The following is a 20,295-nucleotide window of genomic DNA, read 5'->3' on the forward strand; positions in this document are numbered from 1 at the left end:
TGTGAAACACTGAATGTAAAAACTACAAAACAAAAGGGCAAAACTTCTCCCAGAATCAAATCCTGGGAAGAAGCTCAGAGCCTGAGTAAATGTATTCAAAAGGCTCACCCCACCCTGCAGGAACTGGCTTCCGTTCAGCTGCAGCTGCTATTTCTACAAGGTACGGGGCTGCAAACAGAACAGCAGATGTGAGCTACTGCTCTCCATTATCCCACGGGGCACGTCAGGCTGGTGCAGGCCTGTTAGGAAGCCAGATCCCCCTTTGACCTGGCCACAAGCTGACACTTGGCAGTCCTAAGTAGAAAATTGTCCCAGGCCTCAGCATTGTGGCACACAAGGGCCTTCCTCTTCCAGTGCCAGCTCCAAGTCTGGTTGCCCAGTGTTTTGGAGCAAAACTAGGGTACAACGAATTACCATTAGTAGATATTTTTCACTGAGATTTGAAATCTGATTTAGTCTTGTAGTACAGGGTTTTTCTACTGCCTGCATTCCATGTAGTTTCCTTTGTTTTCTTAAGTAACAACATGTTTAAGCATCAGGAGACATACCCTCAGCTGAAGACAATGGGATGACACTGCACACACCGAACTACCTGCCACCAATGCTTTCATCACTCTGCACACCTGGCTTCAGAAATATCTTCAGATTAATCAAAGACCATGTTTAAAGGAAAAAATATATATAATGTTCTGTTTGTAACACTGTATTACGAATGTTGCTTAATTCATTTATTGAAGATGAAGGGAGAAAAATCAGAAAAAAAAAAACCCACACTTCCCAGTCCATCTTTGGTATACTACTAATTACTTTCTATACCTCTTCCTATGTCTGTCCTTACTTACATCCTCCCTCACGTACATAATCCCTTTCATTCCTCTATATCTTCACCTCTCTGCACTTCGAAATAAATTTTATGTCTGCAAACTGAGCATGTCTGTTTCTATGTCTGTTTATATCTGCAAACTGAGTTATGTCTGTTTCTATGTATCTTTTCTGGCCCAGTAACTGCTGTTAAAGAGTATCACATATTAGATGAATCAAATGATGTACAGAACAACTTCAAAATATTTCTTCGAATTCAGTATGAAAAAAAAGATCTTGCTTCTTATTTTCACCACAGCCCCTATTCTCTTTTCCTGCCGTCTGTTTCCATGTTTGGGAAAAATCTCACGGCTTCTTTTCAAGTTCTTTTTAATCTACCTCCACTTCTAGAAAAGCTCTCCATTTAGGAACCTGCTGAATAACCTCTAGATTGCATGTCTTGCATACACTTTTTAACTTATTTCCCAGGCTGTACCAACTAATTGGTTTAATGAAATGATTTGTTATCTCATATTTCAAAGGTAGAGTCTGTCATGCAGGAATTCATCCTACTTTTCACGTTCATCAGGTACACTGAAGATGTCAAATGCAAAGGGTTTATGAATCTGTGAACCTTTGAGAAATTTTCTATCTGGGCATATAAGGAGACAATAGTCTTCTTAGTCATTTTTTCATATAGTATTTTCTACATTTTCTATTTAAGAGTTTCATTTGGGCTTTTCAAAACTAAAAATCCTTGTACTTATTTCAACTATAAAGCTGCTCCTGGCACACTTTTTTAAAAAACAACAAACTCCTACTTAGATGTTTAAAATCAATTTTAAAAAAATCTTGACTACATTTTTTTTACTCCTAATTGTAACCATGCTATTCTGGTTCAGAAGTGCATTTTAAAATGCAGATATGGACATGTGTAAGGGAATGCAAGGGAATGTGTCCCAATTGTTTATTGTAACTTCTAACATAGCTGCCATAATTAAAATAATTAACAGTTCTTCCATAAAGTTATCTGAACTTCTACTGACTCCTTCTGTATATAAAATGGCCACTAACCTAATGAACATATTCAAATATTCTGATTAAATGTAGAAAGCAACGTAGCATCATCAAAATAATTTCTTTCTTTGAGTAAAGGTCCCAAGACTGGAGAGGAAAAAAAATATTTCCTACAGTGAAACAATAGTAAACATTACATTCCTAGCTACAGATTAATTATGCTTGAAGTAATCTGAGCCGTATCTTAATTTCAAAAGAGTACATCTAGAGCTATCATTCTAGCTCTGTAACAGTGTAACAAGGAGAATTTGGTTTAATGTCTCCTTAAAATAAACCACTAATTTCATAAAGTTATTAGAAAAAACCTGCAGTCTACATATATTTTGTTTATAAAGATTATCTTTCTGTATGAGCCACAGATAAGGAAGAAATTATAAATCCTTCAGGACATTTAAGAATACTCTTATTTTTTTGCTTATTAATGTACTTACGAGTAGCTATCAACTCAGTTTAGCTTTAGAGCATATTTCTTTCATTCAGCCTCGTGAGTTTCTATGGTTAATATCCTGCCATTCTCTAACGAGATTAGAATGTTAAAGCAGATATTCCTTACAGCTTCCTCAATGCAAACATTCCATTAAATGTATTTAACCTGTACCTCTTGACAGTGAAAAAGTAATGTGACAGATAGGAAAAACACTGTTAGCAATAGTTGGCATCACAGAATTAGTAAGAGCACAATGAAATCACAAGGAGTGCCAATGCAAAATCATGCTTCATCAGCCAGCACAGTACAAAACCACCTCTAACAATAGCTGCTTTAAGAACAATTATTAGATTCACAATTTTTCCATCTCTCAAGTTACATAAAAATGGTGGCTTATAAGACGATAAGTCACATTAGTCATTTAAGAAACATGCGATGCAAATACAGATTGTTTCTTCCGTAAACCTTTTCTGAATCTCACAGCTTCTTCCTGCTAAATAGGTTATAATTAAAAAATGAAAATAAAAATGAAAAAAGATAAAGTGGTCTTTTAGCAGTAATGTAGTTATTATGACAAACACCATAATGTCAGCAAGACAGCCTGACTTAACCAAGAATAAGAGATTAGGACCTAGGAAGGATGCTCTTGTTTGCTGTCCCCTTTCTATCTTGGTTGTTAGGCATCTCACAATCTTTGTCTTCATATTATAATTGCAAAGTGAGAAATTACTATAATTGCCATTCAACAAATGGAGGAGAGACTAACGGGCTGTATTTTAAAGCTACTTGGGTGCCTAAAGATGCAGATAGACACCTACTGGTATTTCAGCTCTTACCCTCATTAGCTGATTTAGTTGCAAATTCTAGCCTTGGGCAACAGTGTTTGATAGCTGTGCTGTCTCTTAAATCACCAGGAATATCATTATGGATGTCTTTCTGAGTTTTGGGCTTAGTGTTTACGTGTAACTTTAGTTAAATGGAAGAGTAGAAGGAGACTATTCCAAAATGAGGGAAAAAAATAAAACAGACAAAATGAATATACATGAACAATTTGCAACAAAATACATAAGAGGCATTGGAATTATGCCAAGACATGATATTAAATACCTAATTTAGTTATATAGTAGTTACATGGTTTTAGATGTATTACCCTTGTACTACTTCTGTCACATTAGTTTCTGCTAAATCTAACTCTAGTTCTGAAATTCCAGTTTGTAATGTTCTGGTCTAGGACAAGTAAATCTCTACATTTATTTTACTCACAAATTTAATGCTTAGTTATTTAACCTCAGTATATTCTATCTTTCTCTGAAGTAAAAAAATATAAATGGTGAACCATATCAGGTTACAAACAACAAAGAGTACATCTATACAGCAAAAAATCAACTGTTCTGAATGTGGACACTATTTAGCATTAGATAGGCTAGAAACATTTGCAAAAAAACTCCCAATAGAATTACTGCATGTAAGGGTGGGCAGTGTGAGTATGAATTCACAAATAGGTACCTTAAATAATCCTAGAAATATTAATACTTCAAAATCCCTGAATAAGAGTGAAATGCTAGAAGGCTGACATTTATTCTTCAATTCTATAGCACAGTTCACAGATTGTACTGGATCTATACGTATATCACCTCAAAAATAAAAATGGATAGAAAATATTTTCCATCTTTGCTTGCTTATAGTTTCAATTTAATGTAATTGCTAATTGTAACCAAAGTAGGATCACCTGTATTAAATGACTATTGTACCTCTAAAGTGACAAGAGTATTACCCAACTATAATTCTGCTATATCAGGTGATGTGACATGAAATAAACTGGCTTCAGTTTGCAGTCCTGCTTGGTGCCACATACTTGCCAGAGCTGTCACCAATTTCTCTTCTGCAAGATAGCCTCACAATTCAGAAGGTCTCTAGCTGCTGCCACTATATTTCAAAATCTTCTCTCTGTGGAGGTAAGCATACAGAGCCACACTATTTCATTAATGATGGATCAGTCACTGAAATACTCAAGAGAATTAGATGCTGGTTTTTAGTATCAAATAAAAGCTAATCCTGAATTTAATACTGTATGTAACTATTTAACAATACCAATAATGAACAAGGAGTTTTAAATTGATAGTAACTGCTGTTCAATCAGTTTTGATAGTTGTTTAAAAAAGGTAGTTATCTTACTTCCTCTGAACTTCACAACTCCAATCTAATCAGTTAAAAATAATGCTGGTAAGAAAAAGAAAGCAATACTATCACAGAGAAAACACATGTTTCTATTGTCATTCTAAAATAATCAGAACTTTCGGATAAGCAAAACATAATGTTGTAGAGATATACTGTGACTTTTTTTCTTTTTTTTTCTTCCTGAGCCTTTGAGAGCTCTCTGGATGTTTAGGGAAGACGTTTAGTTTTTCAAAATGATTTTATTATCCAAAAATTAACCTCAGTGGCTATTATATGTAAGCCCTGGCAAATAGGGCTCTCCTCTAAGACATAAAGCTAATGTTATTCCAGGCAAATTTGCATTGCTTCTTCTCACCTTAAGACCAAGTATCTCCTCACTGTTTCTGAGCTCTGCAGTCTGAGTACACTGAATCAACTGCCCCTAATTTATCCAGATCTTTCCTCTGCAACTTACATGCTAGTTCAGCCTTACAAATAGCTTAATACTTTCCCCATGTCGTGCCATCGATTCCAATTCTTGAACCAGACTTTAGGATATGTTACAGGATTAGCTTAATTGCCAAGACCTTTACCGTATCATCACATCCATCAAGCCACATCTCAGCAACCCACACCCTACGCATTTCTTCAAAAACATCACAGTACAGAGCAAGGTACCCAATCCTTTTACTTACTGGACCACTGATGCTAGCTGGCTAGAATACCCATCAAAGAAAAATCCCATGAGATACTAACCTAAGTAAAGGAATAGTAAACGCAACAAGTAGACCTAGAGCTTACCTTATTCTTGCTACTAGAAAAGGGCTTATCAAAGTATTTAGGTACTGCATATGCACTCTATCATATGGACATGTGCGTATGTATATGTGCATGCATACACACAATCTGCTTTTTCTCAGCTAAACTGCACCCTTGGTCTTCTTGCCTCAAAACTGCTGGCTGAACACTGTGTCTAGCACTGCTATACAATATGAACCTGCTTGCATACCACCTAGACGTGAGCTCAGGACAAGAACAAAGCAGCTCCATGTGCCGTAACTACCAGCTATACATACATGTATCTGACATTATTTTGTTTCTAACAGGTAAAAAATACAGCTATGATAATTATCTGCTTGGCATGCCACATCTCCTGCCACCTGCAAATCAGCAGAGGTCAACATGGTTGGCACCTCAATTTTTCGAACAGGCAACAGGGCTGACCAAAGCCAGTCAACACAAAGTTGGTACTACTACCTCTGAGCCACTACTACTACCTACAGAGCCACTCATTTGTAAGATCGAGTGAAGTGATGCACAGAGAGAAGTGTCCCTGGCTTCCTTTCAAATAGCAGAGCACTCAGATATTGGGTATCTTGATTGAATGGCAGATTAGTTTGGGAACTGACAGTACTGACAACTAAAAAAAAAAATAAAAAAAAAATATAAAATCTTTCTTTAACAAGAGGAACCAGAATATGGTAGACAATTGTCTCTAAGGAATAAAAAAAAGGCCACACTACATGTATGCAATCTCTTCACAGTTGTGAGTTATCTTCTTTCTGGTACATGATTTACAACACCACAAATTGTGCAGCAGACAGAACAGCAAAGTTTGATGTGAAATGATTTTTCCAATGCCCCTTATCTCCTCTAATACCAAAAAAGCCATGCATGTCTGTTGTACAGCATTTTTCCCTCCCACAAAATATCCAGAAAGCAGCCTCAATATACCCATGCTTTACAGTAGAAGAACAGTAGGCAGTCTGTCAATATCCAGCTTTATTAACAACATTCTTATAGAATGCTTCTACCATAGCCCACACAGTGCAGGGGAAGGGATGGAGACTTTTCTGGAGGGTTACTGTTGAAGAACTTTCTCCTGTATTTGCTTTTCTGTCGTTAAGTTTTTGCTTCTGTGTGCCGCCACCTGAACTTATTTCAACATGGGCCGAGAGAGTCTTCAGAGTCTTGGGCAGATATCAAATGACCATAGACTACTGAGACTTTTCAGGAGCTATGCATTGAGGAAAGTCTTTTTGCTCACCAATTTTTTGAGAATAGCAAACATGTTGTACACATTTGACTTCTGCTAGGAATAAAGCATGCTGCATTTAATGCCAGGAGTTACCTACTTACTATAATCTAGAAAAACACCTTATCTCCTAAAATCAGCTGGTGATGGTAGAGCTATCTACTTCACTTGTTCAAAATATATCATCTATTATTGAATATTATGTTCTGCTGGCAGCAGAGATAAAAATGCCTGTTTGCTTTTTGCTGCGTATTGCAATTTGGGTCACATAAACACCTCCAGGGGAAGGTGGAGGAGGCAGAAATTGTACCTTTCCTGACAGTTTTACAGACTGTTAGACTGCTGCAAGTTTGTGGAGTGCAGACGAAACAGGAGGAATCACGGAAATTGCAGCATGCTAACAGCCTGCATTATAAAAACAAATGGAAAGATACTGGAGAAGAGCAGGCAGCAGACAGGTAGACAGGCCTCAGACCTGAGAAAAAGACTGACCTTTCCCTGAGGACCCAGTATAGTCAGTGTCAAGATCATTACAACCAAGAAAAGCTATTGATAGTTGCTGGGTGGAGATCAAGACTGAAACGAAAGATTTGTCCTTCAGTTTGCACACTAAAGAAAGTGGAGAGTTGTTTTCAAACCTTTTATTTTATCTGAACTCAACCATTTTGTGTTTTTATATCAAAAGGTTATTGCTCTAGCTCATGTCCAAACATTGCTGGACTCGGTATACCATTTGTAAGCTGTCCTGATGTTTTTGTGAGTACATTTTAAAGGAAAGATGCAGGAAGGTATACTCCTGACACAAGTTTTTGGGTACACCTCCTTGAAGGAACACAGCAGCCAGCCCCAGGAATGGTGAAGGCCCAACTGCTGTGCAGCAGCAGAAGAGAGGGCTCATGTGCAGGACAGGCCTGAGACAGAGATGCCATCTGCCCTGTGTCAGCTACTGACTGTGTTTGTATATGAGACCTTCTAGATCAGTGGAGAAGGCTGGGAGACTAGCTTTAGGTCCAGCTCCCAGTACAGTTGCCATCTATTTTATAAAAAGTGGTCAAAGATAATAGGAAGGGACAATAATAGTGTGATGAAAAAGGGACAGCCATTGCACTGAGGGCTTGACCTGGACATCTGGCTACCAAATTTACAAAGGGTCCATGTTATGCTAAGTGTGAAATTGGCTGTTTCATACTTGCTTTTGCACACTTGCATTTTGCACACAAGTCAAGTGTGTCCTGCTGAAAGTCCTGCTTGGTAGCGTTGCAAATGTGTGCAAAGATTTGTGGGTTAATTTTTAAAAGTGCCAGAAAAAAAAATGTGAACCTGACAGTGATAAAGAGACACATGACTGAGGTGCTGAGATATGGGTGTCTATTGCCATTTTTAAAAACCCAAGATGTCCTGGCAGACCACCTCGAAGTCTATGTCATGTCTGCCAGCCTTCTGCAGACATTTCACATCCCAAGGCCATAAAAAAAGGCTTATGTGTAGGCACCTGAATCCCACTCTCAGTATTTCAGAGAGACTTCTGGGAGAGTAATTATTATTCTTTGTCTTTGACTAAGCAAAATGTTTATTTAAGATAATTACAGCTAAATATGAATACGAGTCTAATTCTGCCAGTCCATATCATCCCACAAGTCAGGCAGGAGGTCGGGAAGGAATGGAAAAATCAGTAATAGCATCTTGATTGGAGCTCTCTACAACTCTTACATTAGAGACTGGAAAAGAACTACCAAAATTGAGATGTGTCTTTCTAATTCTGTAACTCCAGAGTCAGACAAGAAGCTTCACACTTGTGAACAAGCTCCAAGATCTTCTCATTTCACATTCTGGCTCTCTGGTGGCTGAGATGAGCATAAAACCAAATGCACAAACTTGTGAGACTGACTCTCAGATATGACAGCTAGTGGTAGACAGCAACTGGGCAAGTGCAGACAGGAAATTATTACCAAAGAAGCAGACAGGATGGCAGATATTGCAGTCTCCATCCTAAACTTCTTGTTCGTTGGGGCACGTGGCAGATTTGGAACTGCTCTACAGTTATTTAAGAATACAGTGCATTAACTTGGTCATTTCTTCTACAGCTACGATGGTTTAATTCAGTTGCAGTCTGTCTGGAAAAGCAGACAGGAAGAAAAAGTATTGTGAAACACATGCCACTTCTATCCTTAAGAGTTAAAAGCTAATGCCAAATGAGGTAGTTTGGGTTTCTTTTTCAGCTAACCTTTAAAACTAGTTCTGATCTGGACAGGCAAAGCATGCAAATACTGAAGAATATAAGAATGAACACTAACAATAAAGCCTCATGCTCCAAAATTGTATTTTATTTACTAACAGGAACAAATCATTAGTGAGATAATATTTACCCACAAATCTTTGTTTTCTAATTCCTTCCTTCCACTGCTGTTGTCTTACTACAAGATACTTTGTTTGAAGAAGGCTTTCTTAATACAACACACCATGAAGCACAGATTCCCAAATAGAAATGTAACTGAAGTCAGTCAGGGAGACAAAATGGTGGATCTGATGAACTAAGAACATGAAATTCCAACTTTACAGTATAAAATGGTCACATCTTCCCCACTGTAAGCAAGGCACATGCAAATTGCTTTCAGCCATCTCTTCTCTGCAGTTAAACCTGTTATCATATGACAACACCACACAGCTTTAGCATTCCCTAAACAAATGTGCAAAACATAGGTGGTTAGTTATTGGAGAGAGGCTGCAGCATTGCATGTCAGCTTGCATCGTGGCATCAACTTGGGCTGAGCACTCAGAGGAAACCTAGTAAGAAAAGCAGACCTTTTGCTGCAGATTAGCATTGCAGTCCCTCCCCATCACTTTTCCAGAATCCACCTTTCTGTCACATGATGAGAGTGTCACATGGAAGAGAAGAACTTAGAAAAACAGGTAATAGCAGTATTATGAATGCTACTGCATGAAGCATTGTTTTGGAAGCCTTGGAAGCCTTTTGCTAAAGCCGTAGATAAGAAACTTAGCTTCCTCCAAACATTGAATAGAGAGTTACAACATATACTGAATGGATCACACTGGAGAAAACTTTAACCAAATTCTCAAAGATGCTAATGGAAGTCATTCAGTTAGTGCAGCATAATGTTAAAGAGCAGGTAAAACTGGATATTTCATAAACAGGTTATAAGATGCCGTTACCTTTACTGCAATAAGAAGCATTTTTAAAAAGGTATAGCCCATCTGGTGGCCATCACACAGCATTTTAACAGACCCAAATACTGGTGGCAAAAAATGCACTTATCTGGAGCTTCCTCAGCACCAGGGACAATGTTTTCAAAACTGCATGTGTGATGGCATGCTCTCACACCCCAAAATAAACGTCTTTGTTTTTAAAAATGCAGTTGATCTAGAAGATTGTATTAAAGAGTAAAGGAAGCTAATACTTGAGCTTTCCAGTACTCTTTAAGAATGATGTCAGTTACCTTGTTTATGCTTATGCTGGGGCAGCCACTTTAGGAACTTTCAACAATTACAATGCAAAATAGGTAATTGATTTACTAGAATCACCAACACAACCATCAGTTATTTTAATAAAGATATATGCTTGCCTCTAAAATTTAAAAGATATACTTCACATTTTGTATTACTTAAATCCAAGTCTACCATTTCATACACATTAACTTTTCAAGTTTATGCTACACCATAATTTAATGAATCTTCTGCCATTACAAAAAATATTCCCTTAAACTTTTTGCAATGTTGAATTTCTGGATTTTTAACTTTTTAAAATTAACTACTACTTTTCCAGGAGTTAGTCTGGTACGAGATTTATTTTCTGACATGCTTTGCAACACCACAGCTGGAAAGAAATTATCACATATGTTGCTCTTTTTTACTGGTCAAGTACGTCCAGCAGTTTATACAATACATATTTTGAGAGAGTGGTTACAGATCTCTATCATTTAACTAGGAATACTCTTTTATATTCACTTACATCTCAAGACAGGATACAGCAGTTTTGTATCTAATTGACAAATTCTTTTTCATGTGTTCACCTTGCCCCTCATGAATAGAGTCCATGATACCTTTTCCACCGGTGAGACAAAAAGATGTGGAAAAGTGGAAAGTACATACCACCTGAGTAAACAAAGAATAATAGGAGGCCTCTCTCATTCATTCTCCTTCAACAAAGAAGCTACCGTTTTTGAACTTTCCTAATTCCCTTGACTAACCCAAGAAACTGACTCTTCCTTCTAGTCCCAAACTATACCATCACTGGTCATTACTAAGTAGAATAGATGGCTGTGGGTTTCAGGGTGATGGATAATACAAATGATTTGGGGTTCATTAAAAACAGGGGAAAAATGGGGAGCTAATTTTGACAAGAGAATGAATTTAAAGGTCTCAGGAAAAGGGAAAGAATATATGCAAGGAGGCAGAAATGAGACAAGGAAACAAGTATGAATGTTCTGGAAAAGAAAATAAAAAGATCCTCAGGAAGGAGAAAGTTACGCAACAGTGAGGATGGGGTGGCGGGGGGCTGGAGCAGAAGCAAGGGGGCATGCCAGCAACAGACACTGGAAAAAGTTCCTGGAAAAGGAATAGTAGGGCAAGTTTACAACACTTGTACTTGCATGAATATTTTATTCCCTCTAATATTCATTTTTTATTATTTGCTTATTGGCCATAAAGAAATCTACAAAGTCTTTGAGCCTGCTAGTATTACACAGAGCAGAGAATCCCTCCACAAGCGACAAGATCATTATCATAGCTGTTATCCTAGTACATACAATCAGATTTGATCAACAACTTGAAAAAAGGCCAACAGGATTGTTTTCCAGCCTTTCTCTTGGAGGAAAAAAAAAAAAAGACAAAAACACAAACCAACAAAATAATAATAATTAAAAAAAAACAAACAACTACACCTATCCTAGACATGTCATAGAAACCCAGTATCCAGTAGCAACAGCTGTAGACAGATGACATCTGTGCTGCTGAATAAATGACCAGAGATTGACAGAAAGTAGATAACCTTCAATTCACCAGTTTACTGGTCCTTAGGTGTCAACGCTCCTGATAAGTTCATTAAGTCAACAAGCAGTCCTGCAATCTATTAGCTACATCTCTTCATGTTTATAGTGCTGAAATGTGTAATTAATTGTATGCTGTTGTTACATTATTTGTACTGCAGTCAAAAAAGCTAATCCATTTCTGTGTTCCAGCTAGTTAGCTAGCCTGGGAATCTTTGTATATGTTGATCATTTAATGCTAAACAAGTGGGTTATTGACATTTAAAGTCATCACAAATGACTCTTATAACTCAAAAAATCTGTTCCTGTGAGTACTTTAAAAACAGCTGACCTTAATGCGAGTGATTGCATGAATCCAAAAGAAAACACAGTAAGAGAAGTCTAGCTGGAAATTTCAACAATCTTTTAATCCTCTCCCAATTCTTTATATTACCATAATTCTTCAGGAAATCCACCATCAAAATTAGGCAATTGCAAACAGATGTGTGGTGTATTTTACGCTGTTGTCGATATCCTGGTTACCAAGCTAAAATTCCAAACAGCACAAAAAACATGAACAAAGGGTGGTAGGTAACAATGTTCCCTGATTTACTCAGTTCAAGTAACAGGAACCATATACTATCAACTTTATTAGACACAATCCCGCTTATGGATCAAGGTGGTACTGTAGACACTTCTTTTGTCTTCTCTTGGAATAAGAATAACTCATTCTTGACAATAGAATCAGTATATGAACATCTAATCACCTGAAGAAACACTTCACACCAGCCAGCAATTGATAATGTAAATGTAATAGCATGAATGTAACTACAAAATCAGTTAAGGCTTGCAATAAAGTTTTGAACACAACAGAGATGTCTACATTTCAAGGCTGAATACATGCCACTAAGCTGAACATACAACCAATATGAATTACATCACGAATGAAACTATGCACTCTTGATGTATGAAATATGTCCAAATATTTACTTTATGTTCTATTCCTACATAGGTAGATTTTGAGTACACGTAAATCTGCATTTGCTATTGCCACTATTCCTTCACCTGGAAAAATGAATAGGTATAAACCAAGAGAAAAGGAAAAATATGAAAATAAAGAGGAAAAATACTAGGATAGAATATTGTTTTCAGATGACATAATGTAAACAAATAATTTCATCAAGATTAACATCTTTCTTATAAAAACAACAAAGTGAAAGTGTAACTGAGAGTCTGAACCTAAAAACGTTCAAAGTGGGCTTCACCTCAGATACCTGAATCAGTCAAAAAGTCAGGCATCTATTCTAAGACCTCCATTCCACCTTTTTATGCTGCCCATCATTCCAGAGGCAAACTCATTCTGCCTATTCAGAGTGCCAATTTTAGGATGGCATGGCTCACCGCTTCCCCTGACTACAAAGGGAGAGGCACCAAACAGATGGCTAAAACCACATGACAAAAATCTGTTTTTTTTTTTTTTTTTTCTGTTAGTATGTCTTCCTATTTTCCCTGGATGACTTCAGAGACACAGTGAAGAGCTACATCCAGTGCGAGCTGATTCAATTCTGAAATCTGTCTCTTCCAACACCATATCCAGCTCTTCTTGAAAAGTCTTACATAAAAACAGAGTTGTAAAACACATGTTTATTAATATTGCTCTTAATGGAGCACCAAGAGTATTAAGCACTAATCACTTGTAAAAAAGATGAGAAACCTTTCACCAATTGATTTATGCATGTTTTATTCCGGCTTAACATTAAAAATATGTTACCTTTTTCATCATAATATAAAAATGAAGAAAAAAGCTCCCTGAGTGTCTGAAAAAAGTTCTGTACATACTCTAGGATGATAACCACTTTTGCTTGGTTTGTTGTTCAGGCACATAATTTTAGAAAGGGATTTTCATGGAAAAAATCAACCGGGGAAGAGACAATGACTAAAAATGTTTTGAGAAAAATGTAGTTTGTGAAAAAGATGTTTTATATCTTCTTTGCACAGCAAATGAACCAAACCACAAAAAAGATGGAATTTTTATATTACAGTAAATTTTATATTAAGCTTCATGAGAAATATTTATTAAGTGAGGCATTGATGAGAGAGAGAGATCCCCTCACAGTTCATCACCATTCCATCAAAACTGATGCATAATTAGGTAGAAAGGCACAACAAGCCATGAATTTCACAATAAAGGCAAACGAATAACACCACATTTTTTTTTCATAATGCCGTGATAAAGAACTGTAAACATGAACCTGAATGTTAGACCCTTCCTTCAGGTAGTTCAAATTTATATTTACTCTCTCTTCAAGTTTTCACAATACTCCTTTTCTCTACAAAGGTTCTTTCTTCTCCATTTAGTTTCCTACATCAGTTTTTTAAAATTGTAACTGCTTTTTTTTTCTTTTAATCTAGAGTCTCTCCCAGCTTTCTAAATAACTAAATACATTTGTCTTTCTGAAGACAAATTATAATGTCCTAGCAAGAAAAGTTCCAAACATAACCATGTAAAGCCAGTAACTATAGGAAAGACCATTCAATCCAACTTCACTAATAACCTTTGGGTAAAATTGCAGAAGTCTGCTCAACAAGAAGCAGCAGTCTAAGCCTGCTGTGTCAAGCAAGTAAAGAAAAATACCATTATGGCAGAGATTGGGATAGCACGCTGCACCTATTCTAAAATAATGGAGGCTCTCTCATAGGTACATAGGACGTCAAATACCTGTCTTCATGGTGAAATCTGGACACTGCTTGCTTATGTTCCAAATGGCAATCTGAGTCAGGCACTTGATCAGTCCTAAAACAAGGTGTAAGAGAAAGCAGCAAAGAGAAAAAGTCCCATCAGCATCCACATTTGCAAAACATATTTTCAGTGCCATGCTATCAATCACTTTGCTCTTGTGCGCTATTTATCATTTAGTTTGCTCTATGACAGAAAGGGCAAAAAACATGCAGACCTCATTTAGGGTTATCCAGTTCAATGGTGAGATCTGAAGAGAATTAAGTCTGCATATGATTGAAACATACTGTTGTAAGCATTATGCCAAACACTAGTTATCATCCTGGCACTGTACATTGCCACATATTTTTGTATACTACTTGATAGAGAATTTCCAACCAATATACCCATCTGTCATGTAAATGAAAATAATCCCATAAAAATAAAACACGGAAAATATGCTTGCAAAGCTATAACGAAGTTGTTTGTCTGTAACTATTAACATTTGAAGTTTTATGAATGTCTAACCTAAAAACTAATATCTTGTTATGCATTATCAATTAGGAATAAATATTCAGTGAGCAGTTGGTTTTACAAAACCGTATCTTAAGCCTACTTGAAGACTAGAGCAATTTCTACAAAGTTTAAAGCATTTTTACATAAAGATATGTTGACAGTAGTTTCTTAAAAACAACGCTGAAGCTGAAAACTCTAGACTCAAAACAGTCTGGTATACATTATAATTCAATCTTGATCTAGGAGATCAAAAGGCTATTGCCACAAAACTTATCTGTAGCAATAAATCTTCAGAATCAAGGTTAGAGTTGTTCACAGCCAATGGAGCAGAACAAAAGACAACGTTTAGGGACTGGGCAATTTGCTTATGACAGTGACAGAATCAATTTGCTATAGATAGCTTGCTTCCTTCCCCTGCTACTGGACATTTTGGCAACTGTTTATTTTTAACTTGGACCTCATACTTACCACATCTGGAAATTTAAACAATACTCTACCAATATTTAAAAATAATGGAGGACTACATAAATTCAGTATAGGAGGTGAATACCTAGGAAGTCTATGTTCAGTCAAAGTTTTGACATTTTACTGAGTTCAAGCTCTAAAGCTCTAAAATGTTTTGATTACATAAGACATGCTTGAGCTGTCAAAAAGCACTTAGTTGTAACCTATGAAAAGTACAGTGGACAAAGCCTGTCCCAAATAAAGGTGGCTCTTTTTCTTCCAAGGGACAATGAACTTGTACTCAATTTAGAGGTGAAAAAAATACACTGAAGGAATATTTTTATATTTGGTAAAACTAGATATCTTGTAAAATTAAATATCTAAATCCAATTCTTAAATATTGACCTTATATAATAAGAGCCTAACAGTTTATACTAAAATGATACTAAATCTGAATGAAACCCTAGGTAAACATTTATACTATTATGAGTCATAAAAAATACATGAACTATATTAACTTTGTACAAACTACTGAAATATTTACAGGATAATGAGTTTTTTCAGTGTAAAACACTAAGATGAAGCAGACTTTAAATGATCTCTTTTAGATGCTATGCCATGCTATGCCATTCTGTGCCATGAGTTGTAGAATAATTTTTTACTATCCTAAATATCTAAGAATCTGTCACTTACAGTCATTCTCCAACACAAAGTTAGTTAGGAAGTGTTAGCTTACATCTTCTTTTTCATGAAAGAACATAAATGTTATTTCCTAGGCAGGTCAACATAAAAGAAACAAAAAAACTAAAGTTATTAGGTACTACAGTTTAACCTACCAACCAAAATTACTTTGTGATGGCAAAAAAAGGTCTGGTATCCATTTGATACTCCTTGACAAACTAAAACATCTATGTATTATGAATAAACCATGGGGATGCTAATGGCACTATGATCCTCATGTCTCCAGGGTATCTGCAGAAATCCGTTATGAGTTGCTAGTGCTACACAAATTGTATAAAATTCAGTGAAAAACTTTAGAGTTGGTAGCTCAATCCTTGCTGTCATCAGATAACTCTCTGAAACTAATCATCACAGTTAGCATCTTCATGAAGAATCCCAGAAAAGAAAGCGGATCTGAACTACTTAATTGTGGGAATTATCTGTTGATCTCCTGTATTTCCTACAGGTTACCATTTCTAAGCAGGAAATCTTAATTTAAGAAAGAATCCCCAATCATTTTCTGAATACATTAGGCTCTTCCTTATCTGAACTGCAGCTGATGTAAAGACAGTATCCCAAAGGAAAAGATTCTCATTTCTCTTATTCATGCTTTTTATTAAAAAAAAAAAAAAAGGCAAATAAGTTGTTGAAAAAAGCTATATGATATAGCAGAAAACCTAGTCAGTGCAGAGGACTGGTGAAAGATGTTCAACACGAGCTAAAACCGTCTTGATAGAATATTCAAAAATGTCCCAACAGCCAGTAAGAGAGAACTGCCTGCAGCCTTCAATCCATTTGTAAGTAAAAGTCTGGACATTTCTCAAGAAAGAAACTATACAAAGAGCCCTGTAGAAAGGGGGAGGAAGTCCTCTTCATGCCTTTTGAATTTCACCTTCTACAATTAGACACACTACACTGAAAAAAATCATTACTGGTTCAAGTTGCTGTTATGGAAACTGTACAGGGTAGCTATTCCCCCTTGGCAATGGAGATACTCTGATTACAACAGTTGAAGGAAAAGTAAAGTTGTATTTGTTTTCACTTGATCTAAAGAAAAATCTTACTTCAGCATTCAAAGCAATCCAAAACTGTTCTTCCACAAAAACAAGTTGGAAGTGGCCTTTCTAAAGCACATAATTTCTTACCATTATACTTTTGGTGTAAAAAGGACAGAATAAAATAAGTTATTTCAATTAAAAATTAAGATAGGGAAGGAGTAAAAGACAAAAGGCGGATCAATATTATCAAAAACAATACTGAAAAACAGTGTCTAAGTTTCATAAGTACTTAATAGGTATATAGTCCAGGCAAATTGCACTGAGTTCGAGGGGTTGGTAACAGCTTATTGTTTTAAATCAACCTTTATATAATCAATCCACATATCTTCCACAACACAAATTGCATATATAGTTAAAATACAAAACCATAAATCCTGGTTATTCCTACTGTTGCTTTACCATACATTGCCATTAATGATCCCATATTAAAGAAACACTGAACTACAACCATACCTGCCTAAAAGCAGCCATGAAATTCTCAGTGTTGCTACTGTTCTAGGAATACTTCTTGTCCACTCTTCAGTAGGACCAGTTACCTGCATAGTTTTTTATCTTCCCTCAGCACACTAAAGAGTACTGCCCGTGACATGACAGACAACTGAAGACTACTCCTGGAACACAATTTAAGAAAAAAAAAAAAAAGAAAAAAAAAAAAAAAAGGACTGACAAGCATTTTCTTTCTCAGGACTTGAAAGAACTCAATATACATACAATGGTTTTATTTGCAATGGTTACAGAAAGTTTTGCTTTAAAAAGGAAGACTCCTAGTTGTGTGTGGGCACAAGTAAAGTTTCTCTGCTTCCAGTATAGTTGATAAATTGTTCAGACTCCAGTTCCCCGTAGAGAAATACGACCTCTGTAATTGCTGTCAAGGTCAATGAGAACAGGGTAAGTGCTTAAGTGCTGGACATATAATTTACATCAGCCTGGAGCAATTTTAACATGAATTTTCAACTTTTTCAACCTGTTTGTTTAATATTTATTCAACCAATACAGTTTTGAAAAATAGAGGGTTTTTTTAAAAATAAAGTTTTAATGTGAGTCTGCTTGATGACAACTGCTTTCAAATGTGTGTGCTGCCTTTTTTTGCAACCACCTATTACAAGGTTTAGATCCGTGGATTTGAATAATTAAATTGAAGTCAAATGGCATCACTTTCTCTTTTGAAATATCAACAAGTCCATGGGAAAAAAAAAAAAGCAGAACCATAAATGGTAACTTCATTTCCTCACAATTTCAGGATATATCTTCTGTGCTGTTAGTTAACTGCTGTTAACATTTATTGAATTTAGCTGAAACATCCCAATTCTGATACACAATCTGCAAAGTTCAGTCTCTGGACTACATCTGTTAACAAAATGCTGCTAAGAGAAAGCAGATTTATTTAGGTTAGAAGGGAATGTGTTCCCAATGGATTCTGGTAACAAGGCTGCATTGGTAGTGAAATGATAGATACCTGCAAGGATGAATTTTGACCCAAATATAGGCTTTATTTACCATTTCTATTTAACACCTCCTAAAATTCCACTTGAAGCTGTTCTAAGATGAAAGAGGCCTAGTACACTAATGGAATAAAACTGACACACAGTTCATTATATGAACCAAAAAACCACCGCTCTTTATGATATTAAAAAGGGGAGGGGGGGAGGGGGGAGGGGGAAGAAGGAGGAGGAGGGGAAGGAACCAAAAGAAAGACTGTTAGTGACAACAGATACCAGAACAAGCAAAGTTTACTGCCGTGGAAAAGGGAAAAATGCAAAAAGATGAAGTTCAACTTCTTTGCCAACAATGTGTGCTTGCAGCCCTGAAAGCCAACCGTATCCTGGGCTGCATCAAAAGCAGCATAGTCAGCAGGGCGAGGGAGGGGATTCTCCGCCTCTGCTCTGCTCTCATGAGACCCCACCTGGAGTGCTGCGTTCAGCTCTGGGGCCCCAGCACTAGAATGGCATTAAAACATTAGAACAAGTCCAGAGGAGGGCCCTGAGGATGATCGGAAGACTGGAGCTCCTTTCCTGTGAAGACTGGCTGAGGGAGTTGAGGTTGTTCAGCCTGGAGAAGAGAGGGCTACCAGGAGACCTTACAGTGGCCTTCCAGTACCTAAAGGGGGCCTACAGGAAAGCAGGAGGTGGACTCCTTGTCAGGGAGTGTAGTGATAGGACAAGGAGTAACAGCTTTAAACTAAAAGAGGGTAGGTTTAGATTAGATATAAGGAAGAAATTCTCTACCCAGAGGGTTGTGAGGCAGTGGAACAGACTGTATTTCCCCTTATAGATCTCACTGAGGTTTCTCTCTCCCCATTTTTCCATCATGTCTAGGCCTGCCTGAATTGTGGCACTACCATCTGGAATTCATCTGCTCCTCCCAGTTTTGTGTCATCTGCAAACTTGCCAAGGGTGCACTCTGTCTCACCATCTAGGTCATTAATGAAGATGTTAAATGCTATTGGCACAAGTACTGACCCCTGAGGTACACCACTGGTAGACCTGCCACCAGCTGGACTTCATGCCACTCATCACAACTCATCTCCATTTACTCAGTTTTCAATCCACCTGTCTACTTATCTTACCTAAACTTCATCCTCTTGTCTATTAGGATATTACGGGAAAGAGTGACAAAAGATTTACTAGAGTCAAGGTAAACAGTATCCATTGCTCTCCCTTCATCCATCAAACTAGTCATCTCATCATAGAAAGATATCAAGTTGGTTAAGCATGATTTCCCCTTCATAAATCCATGATGGCTATTTCCAATAACGTTCTTGTGCTTCACATTTCTGAAAATGGCTTCCAGGATTAGTTGCTCTATCGTGTTCCCAAGGACTGAGGTGAGGCTGACTGGCCTGCAGTTCCCCAGATCTTCTTTCTTGCTCTTCTTTAAGATAGGAGTGACATTTACTTTATTACAGTCTTCAGGAAATCCCCCCCTTCCCTCCCCAATTACTGTAACTTTTCATAGATAATTGAGAGTTGCCTTGCAATGTCGTTAGCCAGACCCCACAGTACCCCTGGGTGCAGTCCATCAGGCTCCATGGGCTTACATACATACAGTTTAAGTGTTCCCTAACCCGATCCCATTCCACCAAGAGTGAGCCTTCCTTGCTCCACACTTTTCCTCAGGTCTCAGGGGCCATGGATTCCTATAGACATGTCTTTATATTAAGGCATATCTTAACATAGTGACCAATACTAATGCGTTTCTAAATCTAAACCTATTCCCAACTCTCCTCCATAAAAGACTGCACATGAACAGTAGTATTTTCTTCTAGTATTTCTCTACATGTAGTTATTTTTAGATAGCAACTGCCATTGCAGTTCACGACAATAAAACAATACATAGTAAAGAAATACCATTAATACTTCTGA

At 36.9% G+C, this 20,295-nt stretch overlaps 1 long non-coding RNA gene across 3 annotated transcripts in view; it reads right to left on the bottom strand.

Moving 5' to 3' along the window:
* Positions 1-20,295, bottom strand: part of LOC121073576 — a 64,356-nt gene that overhangs the window by 15,451 nt on the left and 28,610 nt on the right. For 2 of the 3 annotated variants that reach the window (XR_005821813.1, XR_005821822.1), the window contains exons 1-2: positions 17,387-17,536; positions 14,199-14,273 (exon numbers count right to left, since the gene is read on the bottom strand). This is a non-coding gene — a long non-coding RNA (uncharacterized LOC121073576). Of the gene's footprint in view, positions 1-14,198; positions 14,274-17,386; positions 17,537-20,295 lie in introns of those variants that run through there. The other variant, XR_005821821.1, reaches the window with a different exon arrangement.

This window comes from Cygnus olor, chromosome 1 (assembly GCF_009769625.2).
Source record: "Cygnus olor isolate bCygOlo1 chromosome 1, bCygOlo1.pri.v2, whole genome shotgun sequence".
In the NCBI taxonomy this organism is placed as follows: Eukaryota; Metazoa; Chordata; class Aves; order Anseriformes; family Anatidae; genus Cygnus; species Cygnus olor.